The 15,680-nt window shown below is 41.2% G+C and overlaps 3 protein-coding genes across 36 annotated transcripts in view; all 3 read left to right on the top strand.

Moving 5' to 3' along the window:
- CTHRC1 (collagen triple helix repeat containing 1) overlaps positions 1–15,680 on the top strand; it is a 403,863-nt gene that overhangs the window by 2,623 nt on the left and 385,560 nt on the right. The window lies entirely within an intron of this gene.
- The window catches only part of BAALC (BAALC binder of MAP3K1 and KLF4), a 1,274,875-nt gene that overhangs the window by 1,028,793 nt on the left and 230,402 nt on the right, over positions 1–15,680 (top strand). The gene's annotated exons all lie outside the window — the stretch shown is intronic.
- ATP6V1C1 (ATPase H+ transporting V1 subunit C1) overlaps positions 29–15,680 on the top strand; it is an 87,085-nt gene continuing 71,433 nt past the window's right edge. Inside the window, exon 1 of the mRNA XM_050800707.1 lies at positions 29–802. The gene's annotated coding sequence lies outside the window, so the exon portion shown is untranslated. The remainder of the gene's footprint in view (positions 803–15,680) is intronic.

Below are 15,680 nucleotides of genomic sequence, written 5' to 3'. Positions count from 1 at the left end.
CTCTGTTGCAGATGTATCGGACATTTGATAATGGCAGCAGCTGGATAAGTCTTGGTAAGGGTTGAAAGTATAGTTAGTCCTCACTTTGCATGGTCCCAATATGCACAAATCTTAGTTACTACCACTTAGTTAAATCACACCAGAACCCCAACAACATGGTTTAAATTTCAACTACAACGTTATTAACTGTGCACAATTACACAAAGTACAAACCTCACTGTCAGCTCTTTTGTCCACAAATCACTATGTGAATAACAGATGCATAGCATGATCAATAACCAATCACACCACTCCTTTCAAAGTCCACTGATGATTGGCCACTGCACATATGTTCAGTTCATACACAGCAAAGCATGTAGCTGTGTTGCTGATTTTCCTGTGAATGAAGACACAGGATGATTTACAATAATGGATACTCAAAAGAGGAAATTGGCCAACAAAGATGAAAGCGCAGAAAAAAGTCCAAAAAGTGGTAACGCTGGAAGTGAACTCCGAATTGAATGAGTTACAGAAAAACAGTTCACTGTGAGAATGTGGCCACTGCGTCATTCAAAAGTCCCAGCCAGAGGAACTTAGAAAGGCAAACTTAACATAAATGAGGAAGGAAGTGTGGCAAAAAGCATGCTGTCGCAGAAGAAGTTGTCCTGGCAGAAACTTCACATTGAAGCAACTCTGGGAGATTTTTCATGATATTGAAGAAACAAAGGATACAATGTCAGAAGCTGATCCAGTCTTAGAAACAAGAGCAATTCATCAAGTCAGAGAAAAGATGCTCTCTCCATGTCGTAAGTTACATAAGAAGGTAAGCACTATCCAAATGACTCTTGTTGTTTCATTTACAATTTATTTACCCTTGCTATTTGTTTTCTTTTTCTTTTTTTTGAGAGGGAGTCTTACTCTGTAGCCCAGGCTGGAGTGCAGTGGTGCAATCTCGACTCACTGCACTCTGCCTCCAGGTTCAAGCAATTCTCCCACCTCAGCCTCCCAAGTAGCTGGGATTACGGGTGTGCACCACCATGCCCAGCTAATTTTTTATATTTTTAGTGGAGACAAAGTTTCACCATGTTGGCCAGGCTAGTCTCAAGCTCTTGACCTCAGGTGATCCACCCGCCTTGGCCTCCTGAATTGCTGGGATTGCAGCCATGATCCACCGTACCCGGCCTACTCTTGCTATTTATTTTCTATGTTGTTTATTTACGTAGAAATTTAATGTTTCTAATGTTTAAATTACTAACATTTCAAAACCTTAGATAATATACATTTAATAGTATATTTTGAGCAAAGAACAATTCATGAATTGGTAGCTCTCAGAATCAAAAGAAATTCAGAATGCTTTATTGCAGCAGCATGGGCAGTGAGCTTTTACACAAAGGGAAGATGAAAGTGTACTTCACTGGATTCGGTGGAAAGACCCTAGTTAGAGGTTAGCTGGTGTTTTCTTATTGGTAGTCTTGAGTTTTGTTTTACTCTTTACATTGGGCTCCAGTCTGCTTACACACAGGAACCTAAAGTACTAGGGTTGCCTCCGTCTTGTTAAAATAAAAACTTCAGCCGAATTAAATTTAAAGGAGTTTAATTGAGCAATGAATGACTCACGAATTGGGCAGCCCCCAGAATCACAGCAGATTCAGAGAGACTCCAGAGAAGGCTTGTGGTTAGAACAAATTTATAAACAGAAAAAGGGAAGTGAGGTACGGAAATCAGCAGTGAGGTACAGAAACAGCTGGATTGGTTACAGGTTGGCGTTTGCCTTATTTGAACACGGTTTGAACACTTAGCAGTCTATGAGTGGCTGAAATATGGCTGCTGGGATTGGCCAAAACTCAGCTATTGTTACAGGCGCATGCTTCTAAATTAGGTTTTCAATTTTGTATGCCTATTAAGCTAGGTTACAGTTTGTCCACAAGGACTCAAATATAGAAGCACGAAGTCTTTCTCAGGCCATATTTAGTTTGCTTTAACAGTCTAATGCCCTCCCTGTTAGAATTTTTGTTAAAAACAATTATTCTGTGTTTTTGGTGAGCCTCTTATGAGAGACTGAACAATACTTAAGCATAGGCACCCCTCCCTGTTACCATCACAGGTAAATTGTCTTTGTTTCTGTGGAACTCACAAGTCATGATGTCAGGCTCATTGAAGAAAGATTCCTTTTGTTGTTCACATCATTATTGTCACTCTGATCAAGGTGAGAGCATCTAATGTACCGCTGATGGCTGACAGCATGCATTTAAGACTCTTGACAGAACACAGCAAACCAGGGTGATTACAATGATGACCATCAGGAGGATAACACCAAGGGACTAGAGTACGCTCCTTAGCCAAGGTCCTCATGAATCAAACCAGCTAAAATTGAGTAAGTCAAGGAATGAACCAGAGGGGGATTCAACTTGTTTTAACCAGGTGGCCTGTTTGTTAATTTCTTGTGATTGAGTTTCTAATAAAAGAGGTATTTATCCAGGCACAACAGGAGGAACAGGGTAAAATGAGCTCATTGCATAGACTCTTCCTTGTTCACCCAATAGTCCAATGCAAGCCTATTATCTAAAACTACTTGAGTAAAAGAATTTAGAGATTTTTGTTGGATAGCTATAGCCTTAGCTGTAGAACCCGCAATAGTAACTAACGTCAAAGAAAAATTTTTGACCTTTATTTCATTTGTAGTCATCCCAAGCCATGAGAGAATGGACCTAACATATGATGCCCCCTTGGCAGGGTTGTCATCTGCTGGTCAGTTTCTTTTTAATCTATGATGCAGGTTTAGAGGGGTGTACCAATGTTTAGCTTCTGACTGGTTATGTAGTGACAATGGCACCTTTAAAATCCCTAGTCCCCACTGGCCTTTCATTCTCCATCTGTCAAGGTATGGGGTGGTCCAAGCATATGGCTGACAGTTAAATTCTCTGCTGATGAAGATGTACCTAGGACATTCCTGAAAGCCTAGGGGGTGGGGGGGGGGGGAAGGATGTACCTAGGGTGAACAAGGCTCCTCCTTGGGAAACTTCAGTTATGGAGTAATTAGTTGGCATCACCTGTTTCTAACCAAGAGACTGATATGGAGTTATTACGTCCTAGAAGTCTGCCAAAATACCTATGTAGATAGGCATTCTTGTAAATAGCTCTGTTAATGTTCTCCTTTTTGTGCATAGCCTCCTTGCAATATGGTCAGCAGACCTGGCCATCCTATTCCATGGTTGGGTTAAAAAAGAAGAATAAAGGGGTCTAGAAGTTTAACTCTATAAAGAGACCAACGGTATAATCTAAACAGATTGTTGCATTTGGGATTCTGGCAAATTGAGTCACAAGATACACTAATGGGTCTCTAAAAAGCCATGCAAGTATTTTGACTTAGCATGGAAAATCCAGAATTTAGCAAAATTTTCTGCAGAAGCTATAGACTGTGAGATTCTAATTATGGCATTATCATGCTATACACAGATAGAAAGGAAGAGTAAGAAACAGGAGAGAAAAAGAACAGGGGTTCCAGGATAGGAAGAGGAGGTTCTTTTTTGAGATGGAATCTCGCTCAGTCACCCAGGCTGGAGTGCAGTGGCGCGATCTCAGCTCACTGCAAGCTCTGCCTCCCAGGTTCACACCATTCTCCTGCCTCAGCCTCCCGAGTAGCTGGGACTGCAGGCGCCCACCACCACGCCCAGCTAATTTTTTGTATTTTTAGTAAAGATGGGGTTTCACCGTGTTAGCCAGGATGGTGTCGATCTCCTGACCTCGTGATCCGCCCGTCTCAGGCTCCCAAAATGCTGGGATTACAGGCGTGAGCCACGGCGTCCTGCCCAGGAAGAGGAGGTTCTTGATCTCTGATCTTGGGAAAGCTGTCTACATTCAAGATGCCATCTGTTTCGGGGAGAGATGTTCCTGGTCAACTTTACCTTGAGATCCCTAACTGGTTGTCAGTTCTAAGAGTCTGGAAGGGCCCTCTTGAGTTGAGAAACATTGGTCCAAAACTCAAGGCTTTACTGTATTGTAAGTGGTGAGAAGTTGGTGTGGTCCCTTCCAGTGAGACTCAAGGGCAGACTTTCTTTGATATAAATTCCAAAAGACGCAGTGTCCAAGTTCTAGACCATGAGGATTCTGATAATCAATCAGCGGGTCACAGAAGGCTACTATTATTACCTGATGGGAATACAGTAAGTTCTCAATTGATGCCATCATTGATAGTGTTTTGGAAACAATGATTTTAAGCAAAACAATGTTCCTTGAATAATGTGTTTCATTCAATGTTGCTTCATTTTAACATTGATGAGAAAAATAAAATTTGTTTTATTATACTTTTTTTTTGCTTAAAGTCACAGTTTCCAAGAGCTGATCAATGATTTTGTGAGAACTTATTGTATGCTTCAGCATAATTTATCAAGGTCTAGCAATACTGAGTCATACCCCAGGTTACAAATATGGGAGATACATGAAGCTCTATTATTAAGGGCATAGGTCTTCCAGTACAATTTCATGAGGTGTCATCTTGCACTTTCCAGCATGGGTAGATATAATTGCCATTAAATCCAGTGTTCAAACTTTTGGCCAGGCAATCCAGAAGATTCCATCATCTTGGCCAATTTTAGTTTTAGGATGCCATTTGTCTATTCAGCCTTTTCAGAAGACTAGGGATAAGGACAACAGTCATGCTATTTTGTTTGTAAACCTTTAAAAAATTGTTTAATAATTTGTCCAATAGGCCAGGCTTGGTGGCTCATGCCTGTAATTCCAGCACTTTGGGAGGCTAAGGCAGGCAGATCACCTGAGGTCAGGAGTTTGAGACCAGCCTGGCCAACATGGTGAAACTTCGTCTCTACTAAAAATACAAAAATTAGCCAGATATGGTGGTGCATGCCTGTAATCCCAGCTACTTGGGAGCCTGAGGCAGGAGAATCGCTTGAACACAGGAGGTGAAGGTTGTAGTGAGCCAAGACCATGCCACTGCACTCCAGCCTGGATAACAGAGTGAGACTCTGCCTCAAAAATAACAATAATAATAATAGTAACAATAAAGTTGTACAGTAAAATGAGTTCCCCTATCACTGGAAATCTTTCTAGGGATATCCCATAAAGGAGACACATTCTTTGTTTTTTGTTTTTTTGGTGGTGTTTTTTTTGTTTGTTTTGTTTTTTGTTTTTTTTTTTACTACTGTTGTGGCATCAGTCTTCCTGCATGGCAAGGCCTCAATCCACCCTGAGAACAGGCATACAGTTACTGGAACATACCGATAGCCCATTTAGGGTGGCAACTAAATTAAGTTCTTTTGTAGGTGTTCACATGGTCCAGCAGGTGGTAGAAATGTACTGTTTGAAACCTTAATGGTTTTCACAGAATTATGAATCTCATAAATCAGACATGTGTTATAAACCATTTTTGCAACTTTAGAACAATTACTCCACCTATACTTTTTCATAATTTGAACCATTTTGTCTACACTATGGTGAGTTGTGGAGTGCAGAGCCTTTAACACTGGTAGTTTTAAGGACTTGAGGAGGACTAGGTGGCTGTCAGGGCCCTCAGTGAGTTCATGTTTAGTATTACATTTGCATCCTTTTAAGTGCCAATTTTGTTTTTCTAATTCAGGTGCATAGAATCGTTTATTGAACAAATTATCATAGGTGATTTGATCAGAATTAATGTTATAGAATTCGACCAAATTGCATACCGTAACATGTTTAGTGACAGCTACCTTAGCGTGGAAGTTCACTAAGGCATTGTCTTGATATTCAGGTTCAGTTTTACAAGTGAGCTTTAATTTTAATAACAGCAACTTGTGAGGGCAGCAAAATAGCAGAAAGAAGTTCATTTGCCTGGGGCTCATTTTCGGTGGTGGACCCACTAGAAATGAGGAAACCTCTTTGCTTCTAAAACATGCCAAAATCATGGACTACCCCCAAAGGCTTATCTACTGTCTGTATAAATGTTGTCTGATTTGTCCTGAGATATTTGACAGGCCTTGAGTGAGAGCATGCACCTCTGCTGGTTGGGCTGACTTCAACTGGGAAAGAGCTCCCTTTTCTGTTAATTCATTCTGGGTAGTCCAGGCATGCCCTCCTTGGTATTTTACTTCTGCATTTTTAGCATAAAATCCATCAGCAAAATGTATTATCTTAAGGTGTTTAATGGGACATCTTATAAATCAATTGAGGAGTCAATAGCTGTGATATGAGATTTACATAGTTGTGGTCCTCACCTTTGTCAAGTAAGGGTAGTAGGGTAGAAGGGTTAAGTAGCTTGCAGCATTATTTTATTTATTTATTTATTTATTTATTTATTTATTTATTGTTTTATTTTATTTTGAGATGGAGCCCCTGTTGCCCAAGCTGGAGTGCAGTGGTGCAATCTCAGGTTGCTGCAACCTCCACCTCCCAGGTTCAAGCAATCAACTTGAGGCCGAGTTAGAGACCAGCCTGGTCAACATGGTGAAACCCCATCTCTATTAAAAATATAAAATTAGCTGGGTGTGATGGCACGTGCCTGTAGTCCCAGCTACTTGGGAGGCTGAGGCATGAGAATTGCTTGAGTCTGGGAGGTGGAGACTGCAGTGAACCAAGATTGTACCACTGCACTCCAGCCTGGGCAACAGAGCAAGTCTCCATCACACACAAAAAAGAAGTAAGTTGAATCTATTTCTGACTCTTCCTTAGTATGAGAAAGAACATAGCAGTAGGTTATCAACATATTGAATAAGAGCAGAATTCCTTGGAAATTGCAAATTTGGCAAATCCTGATGCAAAGTCTGAGAAAAATAAGATGGGCCTTGGTAAATCCCTTTGGCATTATAGTCCAATTATATTGTTGATTTTTTTCCAAGTAAAAGCAAATAAGTAGTGACTCCCTTTATCAGCTGGAATACTGTGTGTCCTCACTGTGAACCATTTTAAATTTTGGGGTACCTTATACAACAAGGTATTAGAATTTGGAACTACTGGTCACCTTAGTATTACAATCTTATTTCCTGCATGTAGGTCTTGAACAAATCTCCAACCTTGTCCACTGGGTTTTTAAAGTGGTAGACTGGGGTGTTACAAGGACGAGTGCAAAACATTAGAAATCTTTGTATAATTAATTCCTCTACAATTGGTGACAGCCCCTGAATACATCTGGTTTTAGTGGATATTGAGGTAATTTAGATAGCAGCTTAGAATGACCTATTTGGGTTTTTTTTCTGTTTTGATTTTTGCGGGTTCAGCACTTTAAATATTTCCTATGTCATTTAAGGAGGAAGCCCACAAATATCTAGGTTCTTCAGAAAGAACAGGTTTTTATAGATTTGAGTTTCAGTGTTATCAGCTTCTGCCAGTATGTAACAGAGCAATTCAGGTTCAGGAAAGTTAGGAAATTATAAGATTATCTCTTTCCGAAGATAATTTTGTGTAAATTTTAGCAAGTCTTGTCCCCATAGATTCACTGGGGCAGCATCACAAAGTAAGAAGGCATATTTTTCTGAAAATGGTCCAAGTATCATTTGAACAGGTTCAGACATGGAGACATTTGGACTTGATTTTAAACCTCCACCATGAAACTATTCTTTTTATTGCAAGGAATTTGCTGATTTATGAAGGTGGGGTTTTAAAGTATATAAGGTGGGCCAGGCACAGTAACTCACACCTGTAATCCCAGCACTTTGGGAGACCAAGGCAGGTGGATCACTTTGAGGTCAAGAGATCAAGACCAGCCTGGCCAACACGGTGAAACCCCGTCTCTACTAAAAATATAAAAATTAGCTGGTATGGTGGCATGTGCCTGTAGTCCCAGATACTCAGAGGTTTAAGTAGGAGAATCACTTGAACCTGGGAGGCAGAGGTTGCAGTGAGCCCAGATTGTGCCACTGCACCCCAACCTGAGCAACAGAGAGAGACTCCATCTCAAAAAAATAAAAATAAAAAAATTTAAAGAAGTACATAATGTGGCCAGGCACAGTGGCTCACATCTGTAATCATTACACTTTGAGAGGCCAAGGAAGGGATGATCACTTGAGGCCAGGAGTTTGAGATCATCCTGAGCACATAGCAGGATTCCATCTCTACAAAACGTTTTTTAAAAAATTAGCCAGGCACAGTAGCATGCACCTGTAGTCCTAGCTACTTGAGAGGCTGAGGTGGGATGATCCCTTGAGCCTAGGAGGTCAAGATTGCAGTGAGCTGTGATCATGCCACTACACTCCAGCGTGGGTGACAGAGTGAGACCCTGCCTCTTAAGACAAAAAAACAAAAAAAAGATTAATGGGAAGTCTTATACAGTTTTGGTAAATACTGGAGCCACTTTATCTACTTTTTTTTTTTTTTTTTTCCTTTTGAGACAGGGTCTCCCTCTGTCACCCCGTCTCAAGTGCAGTGATGCAATCATAGCTCACTACAGCCTCAAACTCCTGGGTTTGAGTGACCTTCGCACCTCAGCTTCCCAAATAGCTGGGATTACAGGCATGAATCACCCTCCCTGTTTCCCATTAATCTTAATTTTAGTTTCCCCTTGTTCATTTAAAGGTATTATGGAAAAAAAACCTGGGAGCCTCGTTAGTGTTATTATTCCAGGAGTCAAACCCTCAGGGGCTTCATCTGGAGGGGAAAATGTCTGGGTCAAAAGAAATGGGTTCATCACATGCCTAGTGCGAGACTGAACAATTTTGGCCAGGCATGGTGGCTCATGCCTGTAATCCCAGCACTTTGGGAGGCTGAGACGGGCGGATCACCTGAGGTCAGGAGTTCGACACCACCATGGCCAACATGGAGAAACCCCATCTCTACTAAAAATACCAAAATTAGACGGGCATGGTGGTGTGTGCCTGCAGTCCCAGCTGCTAAGGAGGCTGAGGCGAGAGAATCACTTGAACCCAGGAAATGGAGATTGCAGTGAGCCGAGATTACACCACTGCACTCCAGCCTGGGCGACAGAGTGATACTCCGTCTCAGAAAAAAAAAAAAAAAAAAAAAAAAAAAAAAAAAACTGGACAATTTTGATTCCAGTGGCCTGGCTGTTTACAATAAAGAAGGACATCTAGAGGCACAAGTTTCTTTGGTCCTCCTCCAGTATATTCATGTATTTGAAATCAATACTAAGAGGCCCCAAACTAAAGAAACTTGTGCCTCGAGATGTCTTCCTTTATTGTAGTTGCTGTGAGTATTACTTAAACCAGCCCAATCGTCCCATGTAACTGATGTTTATGGTTTCTTTTGAATAAACATAGAAATTAACCCTCCCAGGCTGGGCATAGTGGCTCATGCTTGTAATCTCAGCACTGTGGGAGGCCAAGGTGAGTGGATCACTTGAGGCCAGGAGTTGGAGACCAGCCTGGCCAACATGGCAAAAATCTGTCTCTACTAAAAATAAAAATAAATAAATAAATAAATAAAAATAGCTGGGCATGGGTAGCGTGCACCTGCAATCCCAGCTACTCGGATGGCTGAGGTAAGAGAATTGCTTGAACCTGGGAGGTGGAGGTTGCAGTGAATCCAGATCATGTCACTGCACTCCAGCCTGGGCAACAGAGTGAGACTCTGTCTCAAAAAAAAAAAAAAAAGAAAAAGAAAAAGAAATTGACCCTCCCAGTCTTGAAACTTGAGAAAGTTTCATTTGTCTTATCTGAGTTCTTTTTTCAGGAAATCAACCATCAGGCCTCCCAGATAGTATTAAGGAGCTGAAACTTAACAGATGACCATATCTGGACAATGAAATCCAGACCCTTTGCTCATCATGATTGCCTACTAAGGGGTCCCCAATCCCCAGACCATGGACTGGGATCCATGGCCTGTTAAGAACTGGGCTGCACAGCAGGGAGTGAGTGGAGGGTGAATGAGCATTACCAACTGAGCTGCATCGGCAGCACCATTAGATTCTCATAGGATCAGGAACGCTGTTGTGAACTGTGCATGCAAGGGATCCAGATAGCACACTTGTTATGAGAATCCAACTAATGCCTGATCATCTGAAGTGGAACAGCTTCATCCTGAAACTATCCCCTATCCCCCACCCCTACCACCATGTGTGGAAGAATTGTCTTCCATGAAACTGGTCTTTGGTGCCAAAAAGGTTGGGGACTGCTGGCTTAACTGACCACCTGCTTCCTGATTGACCAACTCCTCCTCCTTACCCCTTCCTAATCCCTGTTTGCCCACACATGGCTACGTTTCTTCCCTGCTATATAAACTTCCAATTTTATTTGGTCAGGGAGATGGATTTGAGACTAAGCTCCCATCTTCTCGGCTGCGGCAACTGATGAAAGCCTTCTTCTCCGGCGATACTCACTTTCTCAGTGATTGGCTTTCTGTGCAGTGAGCAGCAGGACCTAAACCAAACCCCTGGCATTTTGGTAACATAAAGACATAAGCCTATTTGCCTCTGTTTGTGTTGTTGTTGTTGTTGTTGTTGCTTTTGAGACAAGGTCTTGCTCTGTCGCCCAGGTTGGAGTGCAGTGGCACAATCAGGGCCCACTGCAGCCTCAACCTCCTGGGCTGAAGTGATCCTCCCACCTCAGTCTCCTGAGTAGCTGGGACTACAGGCACATGTCATCATGCCTGGCTAATTTTTTCATTTATTTTGTAGAGATGGGGGTCTCTCTGTGTTGCCCTTTATTTGCCTTTTGATTTTTCTCTTGCTTTAGAATCCTCTCAGAATGTTCAACTGGGGCCACCAATTCAATCATATCTATAACTTTCCATCCTGGTGTATGTTTTCTAATTAAATCACTAAATTTAGGATGAAGTCCATTTACAAATGCAGAAGCTAATGCCATTTCAGTCTCTGCAGGAAGTGCCCCTTGTGGTATTTCAAGTCCAGCATGTTTTATAAATAGTGTTTCTAAATGGGCTCTGTAATTTGAAATTGGTTCATCTTTTTCTGTCTATAAGATTGTATGATGGACCAATCAACTTTTTGTGGAAAAATCTTAGGAACTGAATTTGAAAGGTCTTCGGCAATTCTTCCAGCTTTTTTCTGCCTTTCTTTTCAGGACGTTTGGAGGGTCTTTCACATCCTCTGCAGGTTGGTCCCATTCCACTCCTGCTATCCATCTTCAAGCATCACCAGCTCGCAATAGCACATGAATAAATTGGTAAAGATCAGGGAGTACTGGATCAAATGCTCTAATAAGGTTTCTGGATTCCTTAGTACATTTCCAGGAGGTTTTCTTGGGGCTAGGGAAATCATTTACAATGGCCCTAAGCTCAATTTTAGACCATGGAGTGAAGGTGATTATGGCAGGCATGCCTGCCTGATCAGAGGGTCTCGTTTTGCAAGTATTTGCCTAACTTCCGTTTTTTCATTGTCTTCAGGGTGAAAGGGTAGCTGGGCAAAAGGGTTAGCGAACTCAGAGTATTGAGGTAAGGACAGATAAAGAGAAGGAACAGTCAGGGTTAATTCAGTCAAGGTACAGTCCTTTTTTTTTAATGTCCTGAGTTTGTTGCTTAAGATTTTCCTTTGCCTCCTGTAAGGAATTTTTTAGGGAGGCAATTTTTAATTCATTTTATCTTCTAGATGTTTCTTTGTACCAATTAAAAAATGCATCCCATTGCATTTTAGATTCTTTCTTTTCCAATGTACCTCACAGGTGAACGATTTCATCTGGGTTAAAAGTTCCCCATAGTGACCACTCTAATTCTAAGTTATCTTTGTAAGATTAACCAATTTTTCTAAAAATGTGCAAGTCCTGGGTCTGTAATTCTTATACATAAAATTTGCTGGAGTTCCAGAAGATAGAGTGCCAGACTCATTTGATTCAGATGAACCTATTGTCAACAGGTACCTAGCCAAGGCCTGTATCTGGATCCAATCCGGTTAATCATCAAATCCAATTTGATCCTGGACCCTGTTTGCTCAAATGAAGTTCTAGGGAGCTCAAAATATAATTCGTGGAGCTCAGTCTGAGAGGGAATTAATCACAGCCTCCAGTTACAAACAAGAGAACAGTGAGCACAGTGTGGTCTGTGGCTACCTCCCCTGGTAGCTCTGTGTTCCTGGGGCTGCCAGAGAATGCCTTGGATCCCATTTCTGACACCAAATCTGTTAAAAATAACACCTTTAGACAAAATAAATGTAATAGAGTTTATTTTAAACAAAGAACAATTCATGATTTAGGTAGCACTCAGAATCAAAAGAGATTGGGAGTACTTGGCTACAGCAGCATGAGCTGTGAGCTTTTACAAGGAGGGAAGACAATGAAAATGTTCCTGATTGGTTTAGTGTGGGAAGGCCCCGGTTAGAAGTCAGTTGGTGTTAGTTTTGTTTTATTGTTTTACATTGGGCTCTGTTTACCTAGAAGCTAAAATACTGGCCTGTCTCTGTTTAATGCCCTCCCTATTATGATTTTTTTAAACAATTGATAAGAGTATACTAAGTAGGCCAGGCGTGGTGGCTCACACCTGAAATCACAGCAATTTGGGAGGCCGAGGTGGGTGGATCACTTGAGGTCAGGAGTTCGAGACCAGCCTGGCCAACATGGTGAAAACCCATCTCTACTAAAAATACAAAAATTAGTGAGGCATGATAGTGGGCACTTGTAATCCCTGCTACTTGGGAGGCTGAGACAGGAGACTCACTTGAACCCGGGAGGTGGAAGTTGCAGTGAGCTGAGATCATCCCACTGCACTCCAGCCTTGGTGACAGGGTGAGACTCCATCTCAAAAGAGAAAAAAATATATATATACACACACATATATATTTTGTAAATATATATGTATATATATAAAATAAATAATATATATAATAATAAATATATATTATTAAATAATATATTATTATATATTATAAAAATATATATTAAATAATAAATAATATTATTAAATAATAAATATATAAAAATATAATCTATATAAATAATATATAAATAATAATCTATATATAATATATGTATATATAAAATAAATATATATGTGTATATATACACACACACTAAGCAAATATTAGTTTTACTATAATTTTTCATTTCCTCTTTCATAACTGACAGAAAGACAGTTTTTAATATTTTGACAAAACTTTTTACAAGTTGCAGAACAATCATAATTCTTCCCATTGAGTATTAAGATCGCTTTGCACTATTCACAATAGCCAAGATACGGAATCAACCTGTAACCATCGACAAATGAATAAAGAAAATGTGGTGTATACCCAGAATGGAATAATCTACAGCAATCCATTGTGAAAGAGAAGGAAATCCTGTCATTTGTGACAACATGGATGAATCTGTAGGACATGTAAGTGAAATAAGCCAGGCACAGAAACAGATATCCTTTCAAACACGTGGAAAAAGAAAAAAGACAAATTCTGCATGATTTCACTTATATGTGGAATGTATAATAGAGTTAAACTCATAAAGAGTAGAGTGATGGTTACTAGAGTCTGGGGGATGAGGGTTGGATTGGGAAGATGTTGGTTAAAGAGTACAACATTTTAGTCACATTTTAGTCAGGGCTGAGTACAGTGACTCACGCCTGTAATCCCAACACTTTGGGAGGCTGAGGCAGTAGTATTGCTTGAGCTCAGGAGTTCGAGAGTAGCCTGGGCAATGTAGGGAGACCCGGTCTCTACAAAAAATAAATAAGCCGGCATGGTGGCGTATGCCTGTGGTCCCAGCTATTGGCTTGGTACAAAAGTTATTGCGGTTTTTGCCATTATTACTTTTAATGACAAACCTGCAATAACTTTTGCATCAATTTAATACTTGAGAGGCTTAGATGAGGGGATCACCTGAGCCTGGTAGATCATCGAGGCTGCAGTGAGCCATGATCGTGCCACTGCGCTCCAGCCTGGGTGACAGAGTGAGACTCTATCTCAAAAAAAATAAAAAAATAAAATTTTAGTCAGACAGGAGGAAAAATTTCAGGAGATCTATTGTACAACATTGTGACTACAGTCAATACCAATGTATCATACACTTGAAAATAGCTAAGATAGTAGATTTTAAATCTTTTCACCACAAAGTGAGATAGTAGGTATGGTAGCTTGATTTAGACATTCCACAAGATATACATATATCAGATCATCATGTTGTATGCCATAGATGAGGAATCCCCAAGTGCCAGACCACGGACCAGTACCAGTCCACGACCTGTTAGGAAGCAGGCTGCACAGTAGGAGGTGAGCAACAGGTGAGCAAGCAAAGCTTCATCTGTACTTACAGCTGTTCCCCATCGCTCGCATTACCACCTGAGTTCTGTTGCCTGTCAGATCAACAGCAGCATTAGATTCTCATGGGAGCATGAACTCTACTGTGAACTGTGCATGTGAGGGATCTAGGTTGCGTTCTCCTTATGAGAATCTAATGCCTGATGATCTGACACTGTCTCGCATCACCCCCACAGAGCACCATCTAGTTGCAGGAAAACAAGCTCAGGGCTCCTGCTGATTTTACATTATGGTGAGTTGTATAATTATTTCATTATATATTACAATGTAATAATAATACAAATAAAGTGCATAATAAATGTAATGCACTTGAATCATCCCAAAACCATCCCCTCCCTGGTCCACGGAAAAATCATCTTCCATGAAATCAGTCGCTGGTGCCAAAAAGGTTGGGGACCACTGCCATAGATATATCTAATTTTTATTTGTGAGTTAAAAATAAATTTTTAAAATGTGCATTAAAAAAAGATGTCTGCATAGTTTCAGGTTGAACAGTTGTTTTTACCATCCCACACCACTATGCAAAGCGAGGACTGCTTTATTTTTATTTTTATTTTTGAGACTGAGTCTTGCTCTGTTGCCCAGGTTGGAGTATAGTGGCGTGATCTCAGCTCACTACAAGCTCTGCCTCCCGGGTTCACGCCATTCTCTTGCCTCAGCCTCCCGAGTAGCTGGGACTACAGGCGCCACCACCATGCCCAGCTAATTTTTTGTATTTTTAGTAGAGACGGGGTTTCACCATGTTAGCCAGGATGGTGTTGATCTCCTGACCTCGTGATCTGCCCGCCTCGGCCTCCCAAAGTGCTGGGATTACAGGCTTGAGCCACCGCGCCCGGCCGAGGAGTGCTTTTATATGCTCTGGGAAGTATATACGGCCTCCATTTCTGTCACTGTGGCGATTCCACTTATGCATTCACCATGCCAGTCCAAGGCAACTGATGGCTTAGGAAGGTCAGAGACTGAGATGTTAAAATCCTTGGGGATATCTACCAACATGTCTCCATTCCATCTATTAGGGTTAAAGGTTTTTCTAACCTGGGCCCTGACCTTAGCACAGATCTACCTATATTTTTTTGAAGTTCAGCCACTTGGACTATTAGCCTTCAACTTTTTCTGTGCTGTCACTGCAGGGCTGAAGGAGCTTTGCATGCATCCACCAAGTCTGGCTTTCACATCTGAATTTCACACCTGGCTTTCACCCTAAGCTGTTCCATCTTTCTGTGGAACATCAGCGTCACTTAGCAATAGCCATCCAATCCCATTATCCTTATATCTACCTTTCCCTTCAAAGTCTCGGATGCCTGATACATTGCACCTGCTAGTGCATTCACTGCCATTGGTACACTCCCAAGTCATTCCAGTGAAAGATTTAACAATTGAATGGGGCCGGGTGCGGTGGCTCACACCTGTAATCCTAGCACTTTGGGAAGCCAAGGTGGGCGGATCACGAGGTCAGGAGATCAAAACCATCCTGGCTAACACAGTGAAACCCCATCTCTACTAAAAATACAAAAAAATTAGCCAGTCCTGGTGGCAGGCACCTGTAGTCCCAGCTACTCGGGAGGCTGAGGCA

This window comes from Macaca thibetana, chromosome 8 (genome assembly GCF_024542745.1).
Source record: "Macaca thibetana thibetana isolate TM-01 chromosome 8, ASM2454274v1, whole genome shotgun sequence".
Lineage (NCBI taxonomy): Eukaryota > Metazoa > Chordata > Mammalia > Primates > Cercopithecidae > Macaca > Macaca thibetana.
Note: the sequence above shows the minus strand (reverse complement) of the source record. Positions and strands in the feature narration are given on the sequence as shown.